Consider the following 13,652-nt stretch of genomic DNA (forward strand, 5'->3'; position numbering starts at 1 on the left):
TTCTATGATACTATGATGACTGTTTTGAAGAAATTTGAGAATAAACACCTTTGTAACGCACTCTGGGATTTACTTTATCGCATTGTCTCACTTTGGCAGCAAATATTAAAAAGCACTATTACCTCAAAAGGATTTCCTCCTCTTTAATACCAGCACATTGGCTGTTGAAGTTTAGAAATAACATAATAAATTATGGTGCCTTGTAATTGGTTTAGGTTTGCCTCATTTGTCTTGTAAAGTACTTGTGCTTTTGATTTAAAAAGTAATTTCAGATTAATGGCTTATAGAACATATTCTCTTAGTTCAGGGTTTGTAATTTTGGTAGCATTCTTCTTTATGGAATAATCTTAATAAATTGTCATATGTTCAAGAAACATAACAGGGGAACAGATCTTCCCCTCCTCAACTTTAAAAATAGCTCAAAATAGGCGAGAAAATAGTAAAAGAACATCTATCCACTTTAGATGTGTCCAGATCACAGCCAGATGAACAATGTCTCCATAAAAAATTTGGTGAGGCGCAATTTACAGAAATACATGCCAGCTCGGTCATTGTCCAAGTTACAGGGTCAGTGCTTCTGGCAAGACTGCTGGCCCTGGTTATTCAGCCAGCAGCCATGAGTTCAAAAATTATTCATCACATGTCCAGGAAGTCCAACACCTAGCACTGTTCCTATAACTCGGACGATGATCGAGCTGGCACATGTTTCTGTAAATTACGCCTCAACAAAATTTTTTATTTTGCACACTCATTTTTTATTTTGCACACTCATTCACCACTTCCATATGGGCCGGTCACTTTTTCTCTAATTATTCTTCTTCTTATTCTTGTATTAAAGACACCATTAGTATTTTGTATCAGCATTTTTCTTTGTCTTGAAGCCGGGTCACATCATCATAAAACTCTTTAACCTAATCATGACTATAGCTTTTTGTTGGCGCATACGTTTGGATGATATGAAGCTTGTATTGTTTGTTCAATTGAATGATGCATTGGGCTACTATGTCTGATATATTTTCAAATTTTACTACAGAGTCTTTCAGCTTTTGGTGAATGAGAACACCAACTCTGTCATATTGTCCATTCTCAGTACCCCTAGTGTAGAGTCCCAGTCCTATCAAGTACAACTATTTTTGTTTTGCCTTTTTGTTGTATTTCACATAATCCAATGATATCCCAATGCACAATGTTGGTTAAGTCAGCAGTTCTTCCAGCCGAGTGTCCATTTTCATTGTTTGGATGTTAAGAGTTCCTATGTCCAAAGTCAAAAGGCAGCCTGATTTAGCCTGGTGATTCTTAGCACTCTCTGCTTTCAGGCAGCTCTTCCCGCTACAGTGGGTAGTTGCCCTAGGGCAGGGGTGTCCAAACTTTTTTCAAAGAGGGCCAAGATTGGATGAAGTGAACGTGCTGGAGGGCCGAACATTTTTCCGAACATTCTTTGAACCATTACAATTAAATGCAAATGAATTATTTTATGCCTCTTTCCTCTCCCTCTCTTTCCTCTTTCTCTCTCTCTCTCTCTTTCCTTTCCCTTTCCTCTCCCCTCTCTCTTTCTCTTTCCTCTCCCCCTCTTTCTCTTTCCTCTCTCTCTTTCTCTTTCCTCTTACTTTCTCTTTCCTCTCTTTCTCCTTTCTTTCCTCTTTTCTTCTCTTTCCTCTTTCCTTCCTTTCTCTTTCCTTTCTCTCTTTCCTCTCTCTTTCCTTTATTTCTCTTTCCTCTTTCTCTTCTCTTTCCTCTTTCTTTCCTCTCTCTCTTTTCTCAATCTTTTTTCTTTCCTCTTTTTCTCTTTCCNTCCCTTTCCTCTCTTCTCTTTCTCTTTCCTTTCTCTCTTTCTCTTTCCTTTCTCTTTCTCAATCTTTTTTCTCTTTTCTCTTTTTCTCTTTCCTCTCCCTCTTGCTTTCTTTCTCTTTCTTTTCTCTCCCTTTCCTCTCCCTTTCTCTTTCCTCTTTTTCTTTCTTTCCTCTCTTTCTCTCTTTCCTCTCTCTTTCTCTTTCCCTCTCTTTCCTCTCTTCTCTTTCTCTTTCCTCTTTCTTTCTCTTCCTTTCCTCTTTCTTTCCTCTCCTCTTTCTCTTTCCTCTAACTTTCTCTCTTTCCTCTCTTTCTCCTCTTTTCTTCTCTTTCTCTTTCCTCTCTTTCTTTCCTTTCTCTCTTTCTTTCCTCTTTCTCTTTCCTTCTTTCCTCTCTTTCTCTTTCCTCTCCTCTATTTCTCTTCTCTTTCTCTCTTTCCTTTTTCTCTCTTTTCTCTTTTTCTTTTTTTTCTTTCTCTTCTCTTCCTCTCTTTCCTCTAACTTTCTCTCTCTCTTTCCCCTCTTTCTCTTTCCTCTTTCTCTTTCCACTTTTTCTCTTTCCCTCTCTCCTCTCTTTCTCTTCTTTCTCTTTCCTTTCTCTCTTTCTCTTTCTCAATCTTTTTTCTCTTTTCTCTTTCCTCTCCCTCTTGCTTTCTTTCTCTTTCTTTTCTCTCCCTTTCCTCTCCCTTTCTCTTTCCTCTTTTTCTTTCTTTCCTCTCTTTCTCTCTTTCCTCTCTCTCTTTCTCTTTCTCTCTTTCTCTTTCCCTCTCTCTTTCCTCTCTTCTCTTTCTCTTTCCTCTTTCTTTCTCTTCCTTTCCTCTCTTTCCTTTCTTTCCTCTCCTCTTTCTCTTTCCTCTAACTTTCTCTCTTTCCTCTCTTTCTCCTCTTTTCTTCTCTTTCTCTTTCCTCTCTTTCCTCTTTCTCTTTCCTTTCTTTCTCTCTTTCTTTCCTCTTTCTTTCCCTCTTTCCTCTCTTTCTCTTTCCTCTTTCCTCTATTTCTCTTCTCTTTCTCTCTTTCCTCTTTTTCTTTTTCTCTTTTTCTCTTTTTCTTTTTTTCCTCTTTCTCTTCTCTTCCTCTCTTTCCTCTAACTTTCTCTCTCTTTCCCCTCTTTCTCTTTCCTCTTTCTCTTTCCCTCTCTCCTCTCTTTCTCTTCTCTTTCTTTCCTCTTTCTCTCTCTCCCTCTCCCTCCAGGTTAGGAGAGAGAGAGAGAGAATGAAAGGCAGATGGCGCCGAACGGGCGGGGAGAGCAGAACGGAAGGTAGAAGCTCCCGGCCGCCCCCCCATCGCTTCTTCAGCCGAACAAGCAGGGAGGGGCAGGGAGGGGGAGCAGGACGGAAGGCAGCAGCTCCAGTGGCGGCGGCCCCATTGCGTCCTCAGCCAAACGGGCAGGGAGGGGGAGCAGGACAGGAGGCAGCGGCTCTGGCGGCAGCCACTGCAGCATCGTCGGGGTCCCCGTCGCCGCCCCTGGCCCGGCCGCCGCCCCGCCGCATCCTCAGGCACTTCACCATCTTAAGAGGAGGGCGCCAAGGCCGGGTGCACCATGGGTGGCCGCGCTGGCAACAGGGAGTGCCGACGAGGGGGGGTCTCGATCGCCGCCAGCCCCGCCGCCCTCGCATCCCAAGGTCTCCTTCTCCTGCAGCAACAAGGGCAGCAGCGGCGGCTCCCTGAAAGTGCCCGAGGAAGGTGCCACCGATGGGGCCGAGGTGGGGCCGGGCGGCGGAGAGCCCTGCGGCAGCCAGGCAAGCTTCATGCCTGACTGCCGTCCGGCCCGGGCTGGGGAGACATGTGGCCGGTTCGGCTTCCCGGGGAGCGATGCTCCCGCTGGCCGCCGCACCAGCCATGACTGCCGCCCAGCACGGGGAGACATGTGGCTGGTTCGGCTGCCCAGGGAGCGGCCCAGGAAGCGACGCCCCAGCCGAGACTGGAACAAGTAAGCCGGGGGGGTGAACCACCTGCCCCGCAGCCACTTCACGGCGGTGCTCTGCGGATTCAGAGCTCCCTCCCCCCCTGCCACTGACCTTACATCTCCGGCTCTGCTGCTGGTTGGCCAACGGTTGCGCCGGCTGGACATCGCAGGGGCTGCTCTCTCTCGGGGCTGCGGTTTACGGGAGGGCTGGCCCACTCAGCAAAGGCTCCGGGGGGTTGCTCCCAGCAGGGATCCCGGGGCTTCCCCGCATGGCTCCCCAGCCACGTGCGCCTGGGACGGGGCCAGCCCGGGAAAGTGACTTCCTGGCCGCCCTTCTCCCAGGGGGCGGGGCACCCGGGTGCAGGGCCAATGAGGAGCCCTGCGAGGGGGCAAGTCCCATGAGAGAGAGAGAGAGACAGAAGTGCAAGTGCAAGTGCCTCTGTCTCTGTCTCTCTCTCTCTCTCTCTCATGGGACTTGCCGGAGGGCCGTGGGAGGGCCGCATTTACATAGAGCAGGGAGGGCTGTTCGAGGGCCGGATTAAACCGGAACGCGGGCCGCAAATGGCCCGCGGGCCGGACTTTGGACATGTCTGCCCTAGGGCCTCCAGGGAATGAGGGCTGTTTTTGAGGTTGTATTGACATGTTGAAGGAATAGACGAACACAATATAGATATGAGTTGAATAGGTTATCCCCCAGTCCCCCCCCAAACAGTAAGGAAAACTCTTACTGTAGATGTGAAAATTTGATCATACAGATCCTAATTCAGAATGAAACCAAAACCTATCATAATACTTCCACTTCCATTTCCATCTTCTATCCTATTACAGTTGTAATAGGATACTTTGTGGCTCCTGATACCAAGGTGCTGTAAAACAATAAGCACTGTCCTTGCAAAATTGATTTTATTTTTACCACTGAATTTTGTGTGATAACTTTTCTACAGAATAAAATATATAATGTCTTAAAAACTATTATTTACCTTTTCAATACACTCATGTTTTATATGAGGTTTCAGCACAATCTGAAAAGAGAAACAAATATTTTAGAACAGTATTTGTATATTTCATTGTTTTTATGCTGTCACATTAAGAAAAAATGGCTTTTTATTAATCTTGCATTTACCTATAATCTTACAACTGCTCATTTTGTAATGCAAAATATTATTGAATCAAATGATACAAAAGAACTGGATTTGTATAAGAATGATTTTTGATGTATTCAAAAAAAGCATGCTCCTAAAATGTTAAAATTCTAGTGAGGGAAGATGAAGAGTGACATTTTCAGTTGTGACTTTCCAAAGTAGAGAGTCATCAATTAGAACATGTCTATTTCTCTCCCAGAAATGGAAGGATAAATCTTACCATCATTGTTTCCTTTTTTTTGTTGTTGATGCATACGTAGTTGAACTTGGAACACATCTCTTTGATGTTTTTCTCCATAGCCTTTTGAAGTTCTTTCTGCTTTTGGCTCTCCTATGTTACTTCCTGTAAAAAGAAATTGATGAAGCACAATCAAAATTTAACTTTTAATGCACTGGTGGTAGTATTCTATCCCACATTGTTCTGACTTATCTACTACTTTATCGCAGCGGTTCTCAACCTATGGGTCGCGACCCCATTTGGGGTTGATCGACCATTTCACGGGGGTCGCCAAGCAGGGCTGTCTGCCATTTTTTCCCCTTTTCCGGCGGGTGCCTTACCTCCCTTGGGCTGGGCCAGCTGGTGGTTGGCCTGCCCCGTCTCTGCCGCTTGCCAGCTACGCCTCGGCCGGCGCAGGGGGCGAAACCACGCATGCGCGGCGCTCCCGGGCAGGGAAAGTCCTTGACTTACGACCGGTTGGGTAGTCCTCGGCTTACGACCGGTTTAGTCCTCGACTTACGACCGGTTGGGGGTCGCGGCATTAAAAAGGTTGAGAACCACTCCTTTATCGAATGCCTTACTACACCCACAGCATTTCCTTGATCTGCTAATTTAGTCCACTAATTAAGTTACTAATTTAATCACAGTTTACCTGTGTTTTCCTTGCTCTTTTTCCAGCCGGCTGTTTCTCACCAGGAATGTCTTCTTCCTCTTGGGCAGGCCTGGCTAAAAATAAGATAACTAGTACTTGTAAAGCTAAACTTAAGAAGAAATAAATCACTTTTGTTTTTAAAATGAAAATAATTAAAATGTTAAGTTAAAATTAAACTCACTAAAACTCACTTCCTTCATTTTCTCTAAATTTCTTTTTCAAGAGTTTGTTTTCTTCCTCAAGGCTTGCAACTTCGCTGGCTAAGAATTTGTTTTCCTCTTCCAGCTAAAATGCAGAAATTACAAGAAGCATTCATCAATCATAGAATACAAATAAGCAGACAAAAAGGGAAGCTTAAAAAGGTTGTAAGGGAAATGAATTACTTAAATCTCTTATTGTAGCATTTTTCTCAGCCATCTTCTGGTGTTTTCCTTTTATTTCTTTCATCTCTTCTGTATTTTTATGGAAAAACACGTGATATTACACAATATTCATGAAAGACATGACATATTAAAAGCCACCAATGACAGCAATGTAAGACTTGTCATTACAAATGGCACAGTCTATTTAAAATGCAATGTCGGGGTGTGTTATTAGTGCAGGGAAACAGATCTTTTTGCATCTGTTTCCTATTAACTTAAGAGTTCAAAGCCTCTCCAAAAGACAGTAGTTCTAAAAGAAGGGGTTTTTCCCTGTCTGGGGTAGAGAGGAAGGACTGCCTTTCTATCCCCACTCCTGCTACAGATACCCACACAAACAATACGATGGCTTACTCACCTTTGTCTCTTTGATGTTGCTTGTATTTCTGGAGTTAGTACTGCCAAAAGAAGACATTTTGAACATTGAGGGCAAGCCAACTGGAGGAGGATAATTTAGCTATCCTAGTTTTTAAAGTAATTTATATACTGTATGCCTTCTCAAACCAAAATGTTGATATTTGTAGTTGGGACAAAGTATTTAAGATTTTTAGCAGCAAGCCTTTAAAAAGGCTGATTATTTTTTTGTGCATAAAGCATGATGTGAAAAAATGGGTTGGCCCACTACTTTGGGCCATCCACCTGGTGAATTGAAAAAGGGGTGGGGGACACACGGAACCTTCTCCAATGCTAAAAAGGGACATGGGATAGTGACGCGACAATGTACACTAGCTATTGTCTGCTGCGTGCTTCATCCCAATGGCCCTTAACCACGACTAATAGCCAGTGCAGCTTAGCATATCGTGAATAGAACACACCCTATTTATTTGTTAACTTATCTGCCCATCTCCCTCCAAGAGGAACTAAAGGAACAGTAGAAATGAAATATTAAAAATATAAGCACTATATATAAATTTTAAAAGAGGCAAGCGATGTCAAAAATTAATTACGAGGGATTTGAGGGCTCTAACCAGCCCCACGACTGCTTTTCTGTGCACCCCGAGCAAGGCCGCAGAGCCATGTTTCCCAGTCTTTCTGGAAGGCTTCCTTTGGATGTATTTAAATTAAAGATATTTACACAATTCACCAAGAAAGGGCCTGAAAGAAGATGTACAAATATTAAAATATTCAGGTTCAAATGTTATTCTAAAAATTATTTTTAAATACGTTTTGCTTGTTCCTAGATGCTTTTGATTGTGAGTTCTCATTTCTTGCCCCGGCGACTGTCAACCTAGCAATTTAAAGCACGCAAATACAAGTAGATAAATAGAAGCCACTTCGGTGGGAAGGTAAGAGTGTTCTGTGTGCCTCAGTATACAGCAGGGGTAGTCAACCTTGGCTCTTTTATGACTCGTGGACTGACTTCAACTCCCAGAATTCCTGAGCCAGCTAAGCTGGCTCAGGAATTCTGGGAGTTGAAGTCAGTCCACGAGTCATAAAAGAGCCAAGGTTGACTACCCCTGCTGTACAGTCATGCTGGCCAAGTGACTATAGAAGAGTCTTCCAACAATGCTGGTTCCCTCAGCTAGGAAACAAAGATGAGCACTGCCCCCTAGAGCCAGACACAACTGGACTGGGGAAATCTTTACCTTTATTTTATAAAGGGGAGAAAACTTACTACCCTTCCCTTCTTCCCTTCTCGTCTCTCATCCCTGGACAGAGGGCAAAGTGCCTTTTCTCAGGCCGCGGACAGGCTGCACCTCATAAAAACTGGGAAGAATGTTTTCGGAAAATGCCTGGCTCCACTTATTAGGAGGGCTTTAAACTAAAACTGAGAGGGGAGGGTGACCAAACTTTGGGATCTAATTACAAGCAAAACCCCCTAGAAAACAAATCAAATAACGAGGCAAGGAGGGATAGGAAGGAAGACAAACTCAAAACACCAAATAGACATGGGAAGCATACCCAGAGTCAGACATAAAGATCTCAAATGCCTATATACAAATGCACAAAGTTTGGGGAACAAACAGGGTGAAATAGAATTATTAATACATGAAGGTAGATATGATATAATTGGAATTACTGAAACTTGGTGGGACAAGACCCATGAGTGGAACACACTGATAGAAGGTTATAAATTGTTCAAAAAAAAAACCAGACCCCATAAAAGAGGAGGTGGAGTTGCACTTTATATAAGAGACCACTGTATTGCTACAGCAATGCACGAGACCAAAGACGAAAACCTCTTAGAATGCATATGGGTCAATATAAAAGAAAAAAAAGAATGACATTTCCATTGGAGGCCATCCAACCAAGCAGAAAAAATAGATGTACTTTTTGCTAACCAATTAACAAACATACGTAGGAAACACACTACCATAGTAATGGGAGACTTCAATTACCCTGATATCAACTGGAAGACTAATTCTGCCCCAAGTGAGAAATCGAATAGATTCCTAACCAACCTAGCTGACAACTTTGTTGTCCAAAAGGTAGAGAAGGGAACTAGAGGGACAACAATACTGGACTTAATACTCACAAACAGAAGAAGCAGTGGTTTTTTTTTTGTTAAAAAAAAAGGTGCCGGAACTCATGCACAGCTCCAGCTCCAGTCAAAAGCCCTTTACGGAGCGGGGGGTGGGGGGTGGAGAGAAGAAACTGCTTTAGGGAGCTTCCAAGGTGCAGATCACATGAGCAGTATCAGCTGACAGATGCCATTGCCGCGGCTTTTGAGAGGGCGCTTGTTCAGAGCTAGTATGTCTTCTGCCACCTCCTCCTCCGCCTCTGATGACACAGAGGCTTCCTCTGGAGCCAGAGTGACCAAGGCAGCGGCGGTGCTGCTGCTTTGGGAGCGCACCTGGTCCCTCGAAGAGATTCGCTCCAGGAGTCAGTCCTGGTCCCTGGAGGCCAACACGGGGGTGAGGACAGGCGGCGGCTGGGGGAGCCCGATGAACCAAGGCAGAGAAGAGGGTCTGCTTTGAGGGCCGTGGAAGTGTTTCTGGGTCCACCTTCGAAGCCTCCGATTTCCCCAGGCAGCTTCCTTTCACCAAGTTTGAAGACCCCTGTTATAAAGCCTTAGTAAGACCACACCTAGAATACTGCAATCAATTTTGATCTCCACACTATAAAAAAGATGTTGAGACTCTAGAAAAAGTGCAGAGAAGAGCAACAAAGATGATTAGGGGACTGGAGGCTAAAACACATGAAGAACAGTTACAGGAACTGAGCATGGCTAGTGTAGTGAAGAGAAGGACCAGGGAAGGCATGATAGCAGTGTTCCAATATTTGAGGTGCTGTCACAGGAGGGGGTTAATCTATTTTCCAAAGCACCTGAAGGCCAGACAAGGAATAACAAGTGGAAACTGATCAAGGAGAGATTCAACCTGGAAATGAGGAGAAATTTCCTGACAGAACAATCAACCAATGGAACAGTTTGCCTTCAGATATTGTTGGTGTTTCATCAATGGAGGCTTTTAAGAAGAGACTGGACTGCCATCTATCAGAAATGGTGTAGGTACTTCTGCTTGGGCAGGAGGTTGGATTAGATGATCTACAAGGTCCCTTCCAGCTCTGTTATTCTATTTCATTAAGGCAAAGTGGAAATAGTTTCATTTTGTAAATCAAGGCATTGGAGCTTCTGTAGTCTTCCATCTTTTGTGCATATACAGTAATAGCATCTCTATAGTTACCATATTATAAAATCAGCTCTTTTGCCTTCTCTGGTTTTAGATCAGCGCTGTCAGCAGCATCCCTAGGATTTCACCAGCTGCTATTTGTAATCTACTGAGATTTATGAAAATCAACCATGGAAGAACAGAGCAGATAGACAATTCATTTAGGACTGCTGAGCCATTATCTGCTACAGAACTGCTGGTTCAAAGAAAGTTTGAAGCTACTGGTACAAGTAGCACTTTATCAGCCACAATCACTGAACCATGATGGATATTCCTGGAGCTTAGAATTCTAATTCCATGCACTTTGATTAATGTATATCTTTAATAAATACATAAATATTTACAATAACCTTTGTATTGGATAAGTTGTATTGTTTTTTGTATTCACAAAAGCACATCACTGAACTAGAGTCAAAAAAGGATTATGATATTCTTAAAATTCTGCTGGAGGGTTTTTTTACAACATTTGTTTGCATTTAATAAACTAAGCTTGTTAACCCAATGCTTTGTGGAACTCCTGTCCACAAGAAAGAGGAGGGACAATGAGTCCTATTAGAAAGTTACAATTCTTCCTTAATAATTTAAGAAAATCTATCATAGTGTCTATTTTCAATGGGGTTTTTCTATTGCAATGTGCCTAGGATTTCTAGGGAGGCAGATTTGAAAACAAAAGTCCATTAACCATAAAGAGTCTCTCTGAATTGAATCTGATGTTCATTTTTGGGTCAGACATCATGGAGGGAGGATATCTAACCCTAACCCTAAATGACTTTTCCATTTCCAATGGGATTTTCCCATTCAATTTACCTAGGATTCCTAAGGAGACAGACTGGAAAGCAAAAAGGTCCCCTAGGCATAAAGAGATCCCCTGAACTGAATCTTAATGTTTGGTTTGGGCCATATGTCATGGGAGGCTTAGCCCTAAGCCTATGTGATGTCTCCATTTCCATTGGGGTTTTCCCATGCAATTTCTAGTGAGTCAAAATGGAAAGCAAACAGGTCCAGTAGACATAAAGTGGCTCTCTGAATTCAACTGTGATGTTGGTTTTTGGTCCTAACCTCATGGAGACCTAACCCTAACTTTAGATGACTTTTCCATTTCTAATGGAGGCTAGAGAACATAGATGAAGATTCACATAATGTTCAGTACATTTTGCTGAATTTCAATAAGCCGAAGAAGCAGTGTCTGTGTGGTTTTATTTAACTATTTATTTAATTTTTGGTTCTTCCAGTCTCAGTTGTTTTCAGCTATAATATTTTAATGTGTTTGTGTATGTGTATGCATGCATGGATACAAACAAATAATTAGAATCGCTCGAGTGAGATGGGCGAGGTAGAAATGTGATAAATAAGACTTCCAAAATTGAGATATTGTAATCTTTCAAATGTGGCTGAATTACAATAACTAGCTTCTCTCACCACTGCATTTTACTGAGCAACAACCAAAGGCTCCAAATTTTCTCCAACATTGCATTATGAAAAGAGGAAATATAATTAAAATTTCACAGTAATTGCTCTGTTATTGAATATCTCAGATATTTTCCTTAGAAAATTTCTTCAGTAGCAAATTCCACTACCATCCCTCACAGTAAATAAAGGGGGGGAGGCATTCTCACAAGTAGACTTTTAAATGATTTTGGCCAAAAAACAGTGACCATTAAAAAAAAACACCTTGGTTAATTTTATTTGGCAAATATATCTTATAGGTAGAAATAGAAGGGATTTCATAATTATTACAATATCTTGAATTTAGCTCATTAACCAATTGTTCCTCAGCCATAAAATGGGAATGTGTAGCTAGAGGATTATGACTCATTGGAGCTGGGCAGTTAATAAATTTAAATAAACAACAAGATGGAAAATTTCAAGGTCCTTTCATCAGTCTAAATAGCCATGTACAGTAATGTTGCCTAGCACAGAGGTCCCCAACCTTTTGGGCACCAGGGACCAGTTACGTGAAGAGAGGTTTTTCCACAAACTGGAGGGGACGTGGTTTTATATGCTGCCTGCCTCCTGCGGATGGGGCTTTCCTTGTTTGTGTGGACTGGTTGCTGGCATGCCGCGACCCGGTACTGGTCCAAGGACTGGGAGTTGGGGACTCCTGGCCTAGCAATTGGGTGTATGGGGGCAATATATATTAGGCACACATTATACTAATATTGTGATCGCTATCGTATTTTATAAATAGCTTATTATTGCCTACTGTCTATGTGTTTTATGTGTGACACATAAAACTGATGACTTTGATATTTGAGACAAATTCCACCACTTGCAATTACTGCCCAGTATTAACATACTAACCTGGACCTAGAAGCGACAGACCTGTTCCATTGTTGACAGAAAAACAATTAATGAGATGCAGATGTGATGCTTTTAATTATACAGAATTCTACAAAGTTGTTCCATATGCTATTCCTGTTCTGTCTCCTTTGTTAATTTGATTAAACAGGTGGCTTGATAACGACTTAGTTTTCTCAAGCAAGAATATAGTCAAATTTTGCCTGGTTTACAGAATTTGTGTAGCATTATGCACAATTGACATTTAAAGGGGAAAAGACCATTCTGAATACAAGTGATCTCCACATTGGCTCAAGAAAAAAAAAATGGGCCAAACTTTTTAAAGGAGTTGCTGGCAAGTGCATCTGGGGTACCTTGCATTCCCTCCAAACTGTTTTTCCCCTCAAATGTGGTGTCATTTTCATATAATTTGGCATTTAGGGCTGCTGCTGTTATTATTGTTATAATTATTATTCTTGGGATGGTGACAATCTTTGGTGGGTGGCGTTTTTCTCTTTTGAGAGTGGTGCATCAGAATTTCATTTTAATGTGTGACATTATGTATACAGGAAAATGACAATAAAGGTTATTCAATTCAATTCAATTCTTACAGGCTTATTTAATAAAGCTGCATAGCAGCCACAAGGTGGTGCTAGATAAACATTCTGCTGCTGAAGAGGCTGTGCTGCTCTGACTTCTTGACAAGGATTGAACAAATGAAAGAAGCAAAAAAGTGTTGAATGGTGTTCAGGTCTGGATTGGGAGGATCAAGCCAGTTCAATCTTGACAAGACTGAGAGGCTGTGGCTATGAGGTTCTCCTAGAATGGCTATGTTTTCACCTTTGGTCTTAGATGGGGTTGCATTTCTCCATTCGAGATTATTGAGCATCTTGGGGGTTCTCCTGTTTGACAAACAGGTAGCAGCTCTGGCCACCAGGTCCTTTGAATTGAATGGGTTCATCTTGTGTGCCAGTTGCTCCCTTTCCTTAACCAGGAGGCTCTTCAGACAATTACTCATGCCTTAGTCATCTCATGATTGGATTGTTGCAATGTGCTCTACACATTGGTATACTCATGTGTCACCCTTGCTACACAACTTGCATTAGGCGCTAGCTGGCTACAAGGAGTAACGCAAGGTGCTGGTTTTACCTTCATGATATAGGGCCTGGATATCTGAAGGATCTCCTATCTATTTCTGCCTGCCCAATACATTCTGCAGAGTGGATATAGTCCAGATCCATTCATTAAACATTGTCTTATGGGACCAAGGAAGTGTGACTTTGCCCCCTGGAACAGCATCCCCTCAGAGATACAGAGGACACCATTCTCTTGGGGTTCCAAAAAGCCCTTAAGACCTACTTTTGGTCTCAAGTCTGAGGTTAATTTGTTTATGGAGGCCCTATTGCAGTGGTGGCGGACCTATGGCACGGGTGCCAGAGGCGGCACTCAGAGCCCTCTCTGTGGGCACGTGCACCGTCGCCCCAGTCTTAGGCCTTCAGCTGGGTTTTATAAAACCTTTTCGCTTTAGGCTCCGCCGCCATGTGCAAAAAAAAAAAAAAAAGGGTTCAATCAATTTCAACTTCTTGCGGGAAAAAAAAGATCTTGCAAAGTTGGAATTGATTGATTGAACTTTTTAGTCC

This window comes from Protobothrops mucrosquamatus, unplaced genomic scaffold (assembly GCF_001527695.2).
Source record: "Protobothrops mucrosquamatus isolate PMUCROS unplaced genomic scaffold, P.Mucros_1.0 scaffold594, whole genome shotgun sequence".
Lineage (NCBI taxonomy): Eukaryota > Metazoa > Chordata > Lepidosauria > Squamata > Viperidae > Protobothrops > Protobothrops mucrosquamatus.